This window comes from Ambystoma mexicanum, chromosome 5q, assembly GCF_040938575.1.
Source record: "Ambystoma mexicanum isolate Mex_15411 chromosome 5q, UKY_AmexF1_1, whole genome shotgun sequence".
Taxonomy (NCBI): Eukaryota; Metazoa; Chordata; class Amphibia; order Caudata; family Ambystomatidae; genus Ambystoma; species Ambystoma mexicanum.
Genome location: NC_090933.1, coordinates 387,412,059 through 387,426,371, shown reverse-complemented (window position 1 = coordinate 387,426,371; position 14,313 = coordinate 387,412,059). Strand labels below are relative to the sequence as shown.

At 49.1% G+C, this 14,313-nt stretch overlaps 1 protein-coding gene across 1 annotated transcript in view; it reads left to right on the top strand.

Annotated features, from left to right (window-relative positions):
- CLUL1 (clusterin like 1) overlaps positions 1-14,313 on the top strand; it is a 302,728-nt gene that overhangs the window by 136,440 nt on the left and 151,975 nt on the right. The window lies entirely within an intron of this gene.

Genomic DNA, 14,313 nt, shown 5'->3' with positions numbered 1-14,313 from the left:
GGATGGTGACCACGCACTTTCGCCTTCGGACCGATTTTCTCTGTGGTGCTTGACCCTTGTTCAGTGCAGACACCAGGTAGACCTTCCTCCCTTTTCTGTCATTTTCCTTACCGGGGTCACGTTGCATGCCCGAGACATCTTCACCCTCTTCCTCCGTTGAGGAGTTGGCAGCCGCGACCCTCCTTGCGCTGGCCTGCTTTTTCTTCTTGGTTGCGTTCCTTTCCTGAGAGTTCTGTGAGGGCTGTGTCGTTGTGCCCACTGACCTGCATACTTTCGCATAGTGATCCTTCCTGCCGCATGCTCCGCATGTGGTGCCTTGCGCGGGGCAGTTCCGTTGGCCATGTCGCGGTCCACCACACCAACCGCATTCCGTGGGCCCCGGGATGCGTGGTTGCCACCTGTTCTGAGCAGAACCCCCACTGACCTCGTCTCTTGTTACTTGTCTGTTGGTGATCTGGGACACCAAGGCTGTGGTGAGAGCAGGTTGCAATTTGTGTAGCGTGGCCTCCATGTTGGCAGCCCTGGTGTGTGGCAGTTTCCTTTGTCGTCCCAATTCAAGGATCCGTTGTAGGGGGATGCCTTTTTCACTAAGTACCAGCCGCCTTAGCTTTTCTGAATGGATGCCATTAATGATTTGCCTCCGGATCTCTTTCTCTACATTTGTAAATTCACAGGACATGGCTAACTTCCTCAACCGTATGTGGTAGGCATCAAGAGTTTCATCCACTGCCTGAATGGTGGTGCAAAAAATGAAAGTTTCAAAGTCCGGGTTTAGTTGTGGGAGGAAGTGAGCCGTTAAGGCATCTTTTGCACTCAGATATGCATCTTGGCCATCGTCAACGTTTAGGGAATTGAAAATGCGTAGTACCTCATCGCCCACACTGAGCAGCAGGTGTGCCTTCATCTTCCTGGCCGTCGTTATGTCCTTGCATTCCATCGCCATTTCGAACTTTTGAATCCATAATTGCCATCTGGGTCAACTTGATGATGGGTCTGTGAAGGGGTCAAAAGGTTGGACCAGTGCCGCTGAACCTCCTTGTGGGCGAGGCTGTGGTGATGTCATTGACAAGTTTGCCGTGATTCTTGACGGCGTGCTGGGCCCAGGGGTGGATGTTCCGGCTGCCATGTTGTTGTGCACACGTTTTGTCTTGGTGGGAGTCCTTCAGATTGTGCCACTGCACCGCGGTAGCCCAAGTCCGGCACACACCTCCGATGTTACCTTCAGATTAGGCACGTGAAACCTGTTCTGGGCCTTCCTTGTAGTTTGCTGCCGCTCCAAGTCTCTGGGGAGGAGTATGTGGAATCAGGTGCCTCCAATGTGGAATCAGGTGCCTCCACGTCGCGGCTGTGGCAATTTGGAGAGTTGCATGTCTCTTTTTTTTGTGAACGGATGGTACCAAAGGAGAGAACAGAAAAAGAAAAAATAAATGTCTTTATTTTTTTAGTTTTTTTTGGGCGGGGGGGTCACGTGTGCGGTCACCCCCCCCCACCGGGTGTCCAAAAAATTGTGCGCAATGGTTGTGGGCCATCCGCGTGCTGTTACATGCCAAGCGCGTGTTGATACGAGCTCCACCTCGTCGCCATTGTTATGTTCCAGGCCCCGAGGCCGTGCGCGCGCGGGGACTGGCGTAGCAAAGGTAGGCCGCCCGGCCTGTGTCGCAGCTCCAGCAGGAGCTCAAAGAAACACGCAGCACACCCAGCGATGGTCTGCCCGGAACTGCCTCCCGTGCTCGGGGGCGGGATTTTATTTACGCACCCAGCGTCACCGCATAGCGGGACGCAGGGCGAATGCAACAGGGGGCTCGGGCCCCGGACCCACCCATACTCGGCGCCCCTGCTCTCTGGTGAAGCGGGAAAGGGAGCACATTTAGGAGGGGTACGGTCGCAATCAGAGCAGGGAAGGTAACCAGAATTAGCACTCGGGCGGGGGAGCCAACCAATCAGGTCGCTCGGATCCAAGCCCGCCTTCCAAGCAACCTGATAGCTGCTTCCCCTGCCCCACCACCTTCCCCCACCTTCCCCTCCCTTCACCCCGGTGCCCTCCGACCACCCACTTAGCTGATTTCTTTCGGCGGCGATGGTGCGTAACAGAAGAGGGGCTTTGTACTTAAGTAAATAGTCATCACGCAGCATGAAGCACCTTGGCTTCATGCCTCGTGACGACTTTACTCGAAAACAAAAGGAGAGCTGGGCAGTCAGGCCTCCTCCTGTTTCTGAGTGCAGAGCCATCAACAGCAGGCAGACCTTTCATTCAAGGAGCCCGTGGTTAAAGCATTGCACCACGTGGCTCCTTGAATAAAAGGGCTGCCTGCTGCTTGCGAGCTGGGGCGCACTGATGTCACACATTTGGTGCACCCTCTCCTTCTCCCTTCTTTTTTTTAAAAGGAGGGGCTGGGCACATCAAAAATAATAATGCCAGTGAGCTCCAGCTCTACTCCTTTTACCAGCCTGCGCACTTAGTCGAGGGGGGGGCCTCTCCTTAGTGGGTGCGGCCTAGGTACGGGTGTACTTAGGCCACATCCTGTAAGGAGAGCCCCCCTCCCCCGAAAGCCTTTTATTGTAATTTGTTATTGGATGAGGGGGGTTTGTTTTCAGGGTAGCCCCTGTCATCTGCTATGAATGCTGATGCCAGTATTACATTAGGCACTCAATCCAGCGTCTGGGTTCTTTCTGAGCCCCATGTGGGGGACCTGGAGGTGCTATTAATGTTTTCAGTCATCATGTCACATAAATGCATGAAGCCTAGGAGCCCATTTTAGCTCTTGGTACAAAACTATGGTCTGCAACAAACGCATGACATGTGCATGAAGCTTGGAATGTTGGGTGGTGAGGAATTTCTGAGTTGAGGAAGAAATAGAGATTTCATTTTTGCGGTAAACCGTTTTGGGTGTCGTGTTTTATTTGATTGTAAGCACTAACTGGTTTGTAGTTTTGCAGGTGATGCTGAGTGTTATGCTGCCATGTTAATAGGTTTATTTAATAAGTGTCTCCTCAGGTGATGAATCATCATGCCAGGGCGATATTGTCTCCCAAAAACTCTGGTCAGCCGCCCTGATGAGGTGGGTGTCTGAGGTCAGGGTACCTTCTTCACAGTAGGTTGCCATCAGGTCTGCATCTTCCACTGCATGGGGGATGCAGCTGGTTTATATAAATCATCATCAGGGGTTAGATATCTCCAGACAGTGTATATCAGCCTACACACTGACATCAGTCATTCACTGCGGTAAGTAATTAGAACCACACCTTAGATTTCTGACGTGTATGTAACCTCTTTTGTCCCCGTCTGAAGTTTCCACCCAAGGTATCTTCTGCATCTTACCTAAATCAAGACATGGTTCTACCTCCTTTTTTTTATAAAATCCATCTACTCCAAAGGAGTGCTGTCTGCACCACCTGGGTTCTTTATGACCTTTGGTGCTGGACATAAATGGATCAAACCATGAAAGTCACCACTGGCCCTTTGGATTAGACCACCCATCAGTACAGCATGTGGAGTCTCAAGAGCACTGGACCCTTCAGGGATCCAGGGCCAATTTACAAGGAGCATTTATTCTTTGGAGCTGAATCTAAGAGAGCCTCTGTGGCAGACATGTTCAAAGCAACAGCATGTTCAACCCTTTACATCTCATTAATAGTTGGATGAGGCCTTTTGCGACGTATTGCAGGCTCCAATACATTGGATGCCTTCTTGTCCAAATGTGCCTGTTGTGAATCTATTTTCAGCAGCTTGCCTACAGTCATTCCCTTATTTAGGTTTAAGTGGGCAGTCATTAAAAGGGTGCTGTTTGCTACATCCCCCTATTTCCAGGGAAGAGGAAGATAGATGGGGTATGTCAGAGTGTTTGGTGAGCGCGAGACTATCGGAGAGCAACATTGTGGCACCAGACATTTGGAAGTCTTTCATCTCGCTTCACTCTTTCACACAAGCAGCCAGCCTACAAACCTATCTGACAAAGCAGAGCGTAGCGGAATGTGCCAGAGTATTTGGTGCTCGGGAGCCGGCGCTCGCCATTACGATAGACGGACGAATCTGGGAGATATGAGATTTCTTTCCTCTCACGGTAAGGAAAGTTTTAGAATTGTGCGGATTCGCGTGGCTGTCCTGAACAATTTCTCTCGGCCCAGGAAGGCTCCCATCAGCTCACGATGGGGTGGTAACGTCCTGACTATTGGCCAGTAGGGTGCTTGCCTCCTCGGCAGAAGGTCATCTTTAGCACTTGTATGTAGTAGACCAGGCTAGGTGAAATGCAGATTACTCATAAATAATCCGGGAATGGCACCACAATAGGTCGGGAGAATTGCCTGCATTCACAATGAGCTTCGATTTAGGCATTGGCCATTTGTCATTAAATATATGTTTCAAATGCAAATAAGCATATGTTTACTACGAGCTTGCGCATTGGAGGACACTGTGTTGCAGTTCGGGGAAGCTTGGAGGCAAGTGATAATAGTGTTGCTAAAAACATGTGGGTCCTTTACAGCCCTTTTAGACAACTACTGCTAGAGAGTGGGAACAGCCACTAATACAGTTGTCACTTTAAAAAGGAAAGATGCACTGACGCGGCACGTGTGACATGTGTTGCTGTCACTCCATTGATCTGGCGACCAGCAGTTGGATGATTATGGAATCTCAGATTGGCTCGCATATGCACGGTTCTATCGAAGCGGCAAGTAGTGGAATAACTATGGCTCCTGACCTAGGAATGCATGCTTCAGTGTTTTAGAGACCCCGAAATAACTGTCTTGCAAATTTATCAATGCTCAATCAACCAGACCTACCCGATCCACTTACATGTACCACCTCATCACCCTGAGATTCAAACTGCAAAGATCAGGAGGTCTCAGTTTCCCGGTTATTGCGGCACAGAACTAGAATGCCCTCCCACTAACATTAAGATCGGAGCACTCTTACTGGGCTTTTCCGTAAGCACCTAAAAACATGACTCTTCGCTGAAGATTTGAAACTTAGAGGCAGCCTCTAAGTTGGGTTTATGTTAATTATCTCTGTGAACGTTTTTCCTTTATCTGTCAAATCACAAGTATTGTTCTTATGTCTTGATGTAATGCTTGACACTGTAACTACTGTAAGCCTTCTGGTTTAACCGTGTAAATATCAAATTGACAGCATCCGATCTTAGGTCTTCATGTACCACCTCTCACTGTAACCAGCACCTTGATGCCCACGGGTTTAGTGTGCTATACAAATGTCAAAATAAATAAATAAAATAGAAAAATTGAGCAAACTGAAAAGGAGCATGCCCCACTCAAATAGTGCCGGATTAACTGTGCATTTACATGCTCCCAACCATAATCTGCAGATTATGTTGCTGCTCATTCATTAGCTATACTCTATTGATGATCAACCAGAAGGAACATTTTCTGTTCAGAATGCAACTCTACAGAAATCTTCTCCTGGGTTACTTTGGGAGTTTGATCGCTCTGTGAGTAAGGGTAAAATAGCTGATATCTATCAATCAAAGAAGTTGTCAGAAGTGGAGCTAACAAATATTAGGTCTCATGGGATTGCAACTGTCTGTCTTGACTCCCACCTGCTGGAAGCAGTCAATGCATGCATAGCTTCTAGACCATGCCAACGGCAAAGGAAGGCGGATAATGTGACTGGCCAGTATCAGTTTTGGACTTATCTTTCAGGGACTGCTGAAAACAGAGAATCAAACAATGTGCCTCACTACAAGTTTGCCGATAGAAAAAGAAAATTACCGACATGCCGGTGCTACCGTTTCCGTGTAGCACTGCTCCCGGAATCTATGGCAGATTCCGAGTCAGCATGTACTCGCATTCTGGCATGCCAGAAACGGTAGCCCCGGCATGCCTGTAACAGCCCCTAAACCCCCAATACCGGCATCCTTGATGCCGCAGACACCGACTCCCGCACCAACGCCATTCAGGAAATGCACCGGTGGCCATCATCAAAACACAATCCATTGCAATCCTCATTGTACAGGAGTTTCACTTGAAAACAAAGTACATACCGACACTGAGGAACATGTCAGCTAAGCAAGCAGCCTCCCATCACCACAAACCACGCTTCAGCGAACAGGAACTGAACATACTGACAGACACACTTGTGGAGCATGCTGATGTGGTGTTCTGTGCTGATCTGCGGCGCCCAGCACAACGTAGAAAAAAGGCCATTTGAGAAGATGTGGCCCACAAAGTCTCGGCGGTGGGGACAACACCCTGCATGGTCCGAGATTGTAGGAAGAGGTGGGACGACCTCTGTCTCCATTTCCGCATCCTCCTCGCCAGAGAGCACAGTCAGGGGCTAGCCACAGGAGGTGGCGCTCCATCCCCCATCAAACTGCAGGCGTGGGAGGAGACCTGCAGCACCGTCCTCCATATGGAGAGCATAGAGGGAATTGGAGATGCAGAGACGGGAGCAGCGACTTCCGATGATGCTGGTGAGCGTCCCTAAATGTTCTCCAAAAGTCACATCACACACCCCCAATGCCAATGGTCAAGTCCAAATGTTAAGTAAGTGGCACCAAAACCCTGCTGCCATTCCACCCACCGACAACCTCCTTCCACACAAGTACAATGTACCTGGCAGGAAGACAAGAAACAAACCCCACTGACACACCCCACATGTCCCTTCCCACACAGTCAACATCAACACAGCAACGTCCACAAGTGAAACACATCCGTTTCACAATAAAACTCTACATGTCACACAGCCCCTGTGGCATGGCCACGACACCAAACCCACTAGACACTAGTGCCCCAGCCAGCAGACACTGCGCACTGCATGGCTGCACCACTAAGATGCTCCCACACTGCATCCCCCACACATTCATGTGTGCACCATGCCATGCCCTCCACCATGTCTATGACAATGCACATGACTCAGAATGTACTAGCATTGATGTGTGTCAGATGGATTCACAGCCATTACTGATGCCCTTCCTCACTGTCCCCCACAGGCACATCATCTGACAGCGAGGGTGAACATGCCACCACACCCAGGTCTACTGCAGCACGTTGCCGACACAGCAAATCCACCGCCTCTAGCCAGGAGCAAAGCACCTCCTCAGCAAGACCTGAGCATTCCACAACATCTTCCGCACAGCCCCCCCCCGCCACCAAGAAACACCTTCTGCCTAACAGCCACAGCAGGCAACAACACCTGCTGGCAAGCAGCCCCGGCAGTCAACAACACCTATGGGTAAGCAGCCCCGGCAGGCAACAACACCTGCGGCCAAGCAGGCCTATCACCAGGAAGAGCCTGAATCCTCAGACGACACGCTGCAGGAAGAGCCTGAATCCCCAGACCACACGCTGCAGGAAGAGCCTGAATCCCCAGACCACATGCTGCAGGAAGAGCCAGAATCCCCAGACCACACGCTGCAGGGGAAGAGCCAGAAGGAAGAGCCTGAATCCCCACACCATACGCTGCAGGAAGAGCATGAATCCCCAGACCACACGCTGCAGGAAGAGCCAGAATCCCCAGACCATACATTGCAGGAAGAGCCTGAATCCCAGCCACCGAGGCAGGCACCCAAACCTGCAACACCAACAGTAGGCTCTGGAGCACACAGCACTGTGGAGGCCAGTGGGCCCAACACACAGAGCGATGGTGGCCATGAGGACGAAGCTGTGTTTACTCCCCCAGGCCCTCAGAGCCCACCTCCCTTGCCACTACCTGGACTGTGTCACATATGAGACATTGATGGGTGCCTCAGTAGAAGCCTCAGTAGAATGGAAGATCGGCAGCAGGTAATGCCACCTTGGTCACCCAGTACCTCACTGAGGCACAACTGACACGGCAGACTATGCAGGACACCTCACGTAGCACGATATGGATGCTCGGCAGAGCCACGGAGGGTGTGTACCAACTGGTGAGGCGTATTCGGATTGAAATGGAGTGATGTCTGCTATGGCTGAGTCAATTAACATGTTGGAGAACGCTACAGCCGAACAACGGCACATCACCACCCCATTCAGCCCATCCTCCAGCAGAACACCGACCAGTTCCATTCAGAGTAGCTCTGTGCATCGGTCACAGTGACTCAATCGCCCGCCAGAGGTTCACCCCCATCCTCCAAAAAGGGGGCGTAAATAGGGCATGCTACTAGTGCATGTGGGGCGGGAGTAGTTGGGAAGGGGTTGTGGGGGAGGGGTTAGTGGGTGTGGGTGTGGGGTTGTTGGGTGTGGGGGTGGTGAGGGAGGGAGTAGTGAGTGTGGGGGTGGGGTTGTTGGGTCTAGGGGGTGGAGGAGGAGGAAGAGGCGGAGGGGATGTGGGGGAGGAAGGTTGTGGGGGAGGGTGTGTGGAGTAAATAAAACAGGATGGTAGTGTTAGGCAATATAAATCACATCTGTACATAGTTCATCTTCATGCAATATACCTGGTGTTCCAAACAAACATGACTGGACATTGCTTATTCAGTGTGAGTCTATTTGATCATGTACAGTGTCCAGTGCCCAGTGTGAGCCATGCCCAGTCCTGTGTCTTTAACAGGCCATCAAAAGTAGTGGTCAATTAATTCTTGCTGTGTTGCATGTCCAACATTGCCATTGCAGCGTGGAAGATTTCCCCCATCTTCTTCATTGTCATCCTCATCCTCTGGTAGCATCATGTACATGTCAGGGGGCAGGGGGACATTGCACCAGATGCACATGGTGTGTAGCATGGCACATACCAGCACGATTTTGCCAAACTTCTCTGCCCCGTAAATGAGGGCTCCCTCCGACCTGCTGAGGCAGCGGAACCGGGCCTTTAACAGGCCAAATATCTGCTCGATGGTGACGCGCGTGCGTACATGTGCACGGTTGTAGGCCGCTTCATGCCTGTTGTGGGGTTGCCTGATGGGGGTCATGAGCCAGCCCATCAGAGGATACCCGGCATCAACTGCATGGGAGGGAGAGAAAGGGTACCTGTGATTAATTTGCTCATTCCATGTTAAGACTGACTGTACAGTGTAAATTGGAAAATGCAACTAGGCACAGGAAATCATAACTGTACATGGCATGTGTCATTGTCTATGAACCTGGTAAGTGACCTTAAGGCTGATCCATGGGTGGGGGGGATGGGTGCAGTTTCTGTCACATGGCACAATCAATGTGAACCTGCACTCTCACAACTCAACCACAACAGACCACAATGCACTCAATTGGCATTATTATGTTAGAAATGGAAATGGGCTGTGCATATGCAGTGGCAACTCACACATTTCCCTAATTAGCTTTTTGTGACACAGTGGTATCCCTGGCATGCATTCAACACATACAGGTATTTATGTGCATATACATAGAGGCCTTCACCCACGTGACTAGGACAGATATCCATTGGTAGTATGTGTCACGGTTGAGGGGCTACGTTACAATAATACGGCTGGGTGGGTTGTAGCATGGTGGAATGAAGCTACATTGGATGAGTCCCGCACCTCTCAATCAAATACTGGTGGTAGTCAATAATTGTGGTTTGCTTCATTTTCATCCTTGACCCATTCAAATTGAAGCTGTCCCTTGAGGTGACATGACAGGCATACTGACCTGCGGTGTACCTGTGGACTGTGAGTGCAGTGAGTATTTTATGAGTGTAGCAGATGGTTTTCTCTCTGGCTGAGCATCATGACTTGTGAATTGCCTTGCTGAGTTCATGTATTTCATGCATTGTCACTACAGAGTGGTGCATTGTGGTACATGTGGTTTATGTTGTATGATGTTCCTAATACATGTGCTGATGTGAGCACTTTGTTAAATGCATGGAGACATGGCTGTGAAGGCATTGCACATTCGGTTGAATTTCCATTAGTCACAGTACAAGGCACCCATTACGCTGTGCCTGGTCTTCTTCCATTCAATGTGTGAGGTTTTGTGTTGTGCAGGTTGGGTATGATGAGGTTGCTTCTTGTAATTCCTCATCTTACTTAGCCTTCTATTGGCCTAGCCAGTCTCTCTGCACTTCATTGGATACCTGGTAAAGGTTACGGGTATTTAGCAGGAGTGATGATGGATTCATGCATGCAGTGTGCACATGTGCTATGCTATGCTATGCTATGCTATGCTATGTTTGGACACCCCTCGTGGCCCTGTGGTTTCACTCACCCAGCAGACAGGTCGTCTATGATGTTAACTGCCCCCCCCCAATTGAACACCTCTCATGGCCCTGTGGTTTCACTCACCCAGCAGACAGGTTGTCTATGCTGTTAACTGCCGCCGCCAATTCAACACCCCTCATGGCGCTGTGGTTTCACTCACCCAACATCCAATTACGATGTCCAGCGTGTCGTGCCATGTAGCGGGACAGCATGGAGTTGCGCAGCACCATGGAGTCATGTGTGGAGCCAGGGAATCTTGCACAGCAATGCATGATTATTTTGCGGGCATGGCACACCATCTGTACATTGAGTGAATGGTACAGCTTCCTGCTGCTGTACACTACCTCCACAACATGCCGGGCAACCAGCTCCACATGTATACAGTCGAGCGCACGTATTACATTCGGCATGCCTGCAAGTGCATGGAATGCTATTTTTGTTGCATTTACCTCCTCTGCAGTCCGTGGTAGGCTAATGTGGTCGCATACGTGGGACAGGAGTGCATCTAGCACCTGGGTGAGCACACAGGAAAAACAGAGTTGGGAGATTCCATGCAGCTGCCCCAAATGTGCTGATAAGTGCCTGTGGCAAGGAAGTGTAGCACACTCACTACCTTCAACAAGGGGGGATGGCTGTCCGGATATTGATTAGGCTCACAAGGTCATCATGTATGAGGTCCACTATAGTGGTGATGGTGTCCATGTCCAGCCAGTACAGGGTGTGGAGCTGAGCAGGGGTTAAATTGAATGGGCTGGCCCTTAGGCGAGGGATTGGTGGCTGCCTGCGGGGTACAACTGGTTGCACATTGGGTATCTGCTGGCCCATTTTCGCCCTCCTTCTCCTCCTGTGCCTCAACTGCATCCTCTGGCTCAGTGCCTCCTCAATGAGTATCTGTGCAGTCATGTCCTTCAGCTCCAGTGCTGCTAGTGCTAATGGTAGCATTGTGGATTTGGAAGGGTTGTGGTGTGTGAGAGTGCTCCTTTTGTGCTGTGCCACACTCCATTGTCTCCACCTGTGCTGATTGTGTGCACCTGTGGCAGGTTTGTACACACCAGATTCCTATTACTGCTTGGTCCGCGATGCCAGTGTTTCTGGCATCATTTGATACCTTATTACCAGCATCTCCATGCCGGTATTTGCATGTCTGTGCACCTCTCAATGTGGCCTTACTTGCGGCATGCCGGTGTCACTGGTAAGGCTGCGGCGTGTGAACGCTGATACCGGCAATGGTGTGAACGGCCACGGTGGGTCCCTGCCGATGCCAGTGACACCGGCATCGCAACTCTGAGTACTCCGATCCGGCAAAGGATGCCGGTACGGTAATACCAGCATCGATTTTACCGGAACGGCATACTTGTAATATGGCCCAATACTTATGATCAATCGACTCGAGCACCACATATGAAAGCACTTCACTATGTCATATAATCCTTTCTTAAACTGTGTGAGCATTTAGTTGGTGAGCTGGAAAATCATGCCTCCCTTTTGGTTATCATATTAGATCAAAGGAAACTACATAAGGGCTTACAGAAGAAAACTGCATGAATTATGGTCCTTTGTGATAAAGAATGTGCAGATGAGGGGTGATGGACAGTTAAGAGAGGGAGTTGACAACAACTGTGTTAACCTAATGAAATCCTGCATGATTATTGCTGAAGTAGCTGAAGATAATGTATACGATGGTCATCATAACTCAGGGGTGGGGTGTGTTATTGAGCATGTTATTGAGCATGGTTAATCTCATGGCGATATTTCACACTTATGTAATGCAGGAATTGGTGAAATATACACTTAATAGGATATGATCTATCTAGGATTAAAGATTAGTACCGAGCGAGGGGTTGTGGCGGCCTCCCAGCCAATGGAGAGGCTCAGAACGCGGGCATTACCGGATGATAATCTCACCGCCCTGAGCCTCCTCAGGAATGGCAGCTGCCATCTCCCCTTGCTAGGGAATCAGGTAAGTCTTCCCCCCCAGCCCCGATCCACAGAAATCCCTCTCACCCCCACTTACCTTCTTTTCTGTCCATTTCGGGCGCGAACGCACTGGGAACACTTCTGTCCCCAGCGCGTCCGCTCCTGATCTGCGACAGGCCATCATGGACACGAAGAAGGGACTACAAGTAGTCCCTTCTCTCCTTTCCATGGCGGCCATTTTCTTGTTTTACTTTTTTCTTTTTTTTGGAATGGCCGTCATGGAAAGGGAGAAGGGACTACATGTAGTCCCTTCTCCCTTTCCATGGTGGTAATTTTGTTTGTTTACTTTTTTAACTTATTTTCAATGGCCGCCATGGAAAAAGAAAACAGACTTTGTTTCCCTTCCCCGGCGGCCATTTTTTAGAATCTTTTTTTATTGTTCTGAAATGCCAGAGCGTTTCGGTACAGAAAAAAATGCTTTTAGTACCCCAGTCTTACGGGCCGGGGTACTAATAGCAATAAGCCCCTTGCAGGGGGGCATTACCACTTCAGGTAATTCCCTGGGGCCTCCGTTAAGGCCGTCATTTTGCTTAGGCCTGTAACTATGGGCCCCTGGACATTACCTGAAGTGGTAATACCCCCCATGCTTGGGGCTTATTGCTTAAATAATAGGCTGGAGCAAAGCTGAAAGACCTCCCACCAAGAGATAACATTGCATTTTTTTCATAGTTACAGGCTTGGAAATTGGTAGCAATGTCTCATAGCTAACTTACACAGTGCATTTAATGTACATCCTCCCTAATATTTGCCCCACTTCAGTCAGTATTCGGTGCCGGAATGCTATGGCCTTTGGCATTATGCAAACAAATGGAAACTTTCTGGTTAATTGCAAAATTAGCCAATGTCAATAAACATTCAACATACACTCTATTGCAAATTGATACTCAAAACAAATATGATCCCATAACAAGAGCAATAAAGCCTGACAGGAGAGGAACAGTGAGCCACATTCTATCTCACAGTGCTCTGCAGCCAACTGAGCAAATCTTTCAGATGAAGAAAAGCAAGCAATCCCAGCCTAACTGGAGGAAAAGTCGAAAAATAGGATCTTAGAGGGAGCACTGGCAAGACATACTAATGCCCATCCTCAATAAGGATGTGGAAAGGTGTTGGCAGATGTTGAATAATGATATTTGTGTGGAACATAAACATTACATAATTCAGTAGAAGCATCGGCCTGGGTTTTGTGTGTAAACCAGAGGTTCAATGTTCTAGACAATCCTCAATTCGGATCAATGGCTCAGCATTTGGCAGTTAGGGAATGCAGTATGCTCCTTATGGGGTTAACTGCAATAATTGGTATATTGGAGAGCTCTAAAGCTCCTGGCCTAGGTAGGACACAGCTGAACAGCTCACCACTCAACTGGGCCTGGATTGTGCGTCATCCATTTGTTTAAATTAATGGCATGGCACTTATTCATGCTTCATAGTTAAGGAATATGTGATGCCTACAAATAAAAAAAGGGCCACACGCGGAACTGAATAATGACTGATTGATCTTACTTCTGTATATTCCAGCATTATAATGTTGCTTTTCTGTAAATGCACTCATTCACTCCTTTACCCCCCCCTTCTCCCCATGCCTTTAAATGGCTCACCCTGGAGCTCAGCAAAATCTCACATGAGTGTTTGCCCGGTTATGACCTGTCCCTCATAGAGAATTAGGCACGCCTTATTTCTCACCTGTGAGTGAGGGTGTGGGTGGAGGGGTTACTATTCATGCAATGAGAAAACTCTGGATTTAGTGCGCGCTGTACGTGCCACAGGTGTAATTAGCTACTCAGGCATGGAAATGCTGCTCCATCTTGAATTCTCCTTTATGAAATATCGGAATGCAGGAATATTTTCGATGGTTATGTGAGAAAACTTGATATTTTTTGATTACGAATGGGGGCAGGATGAGAATTGGGAGTCACCAATTAGAAGTCACGGGAGAGCTGGGCCTTAGCGTTGTTTCAAAAAATCTAGCTAGCCAAAGCAAACCTATGTGTAATTTAGTATATTGGCACCGCTGGCAATCCAATGGCACTGGATAATCAAATATGGCAGCAAAACCTCGGTTATATGAGTCGGACAACAAAGGAAAAACGTCAAATAACCAACCTTCCTGGCCTGTTTGCTCTATTATTCAGCTCCAAAACATGTTTACCAAGCATTTCCTTAAACAGAGCTGTTACTGACTGGCAATGGAGATGCCTGCGTGCTTAGACGCTTTACAAATGCAAAAACAAAATGTTTAATACATAAGGCGCCCGTTAACAAAGCTTTTACTGTATGT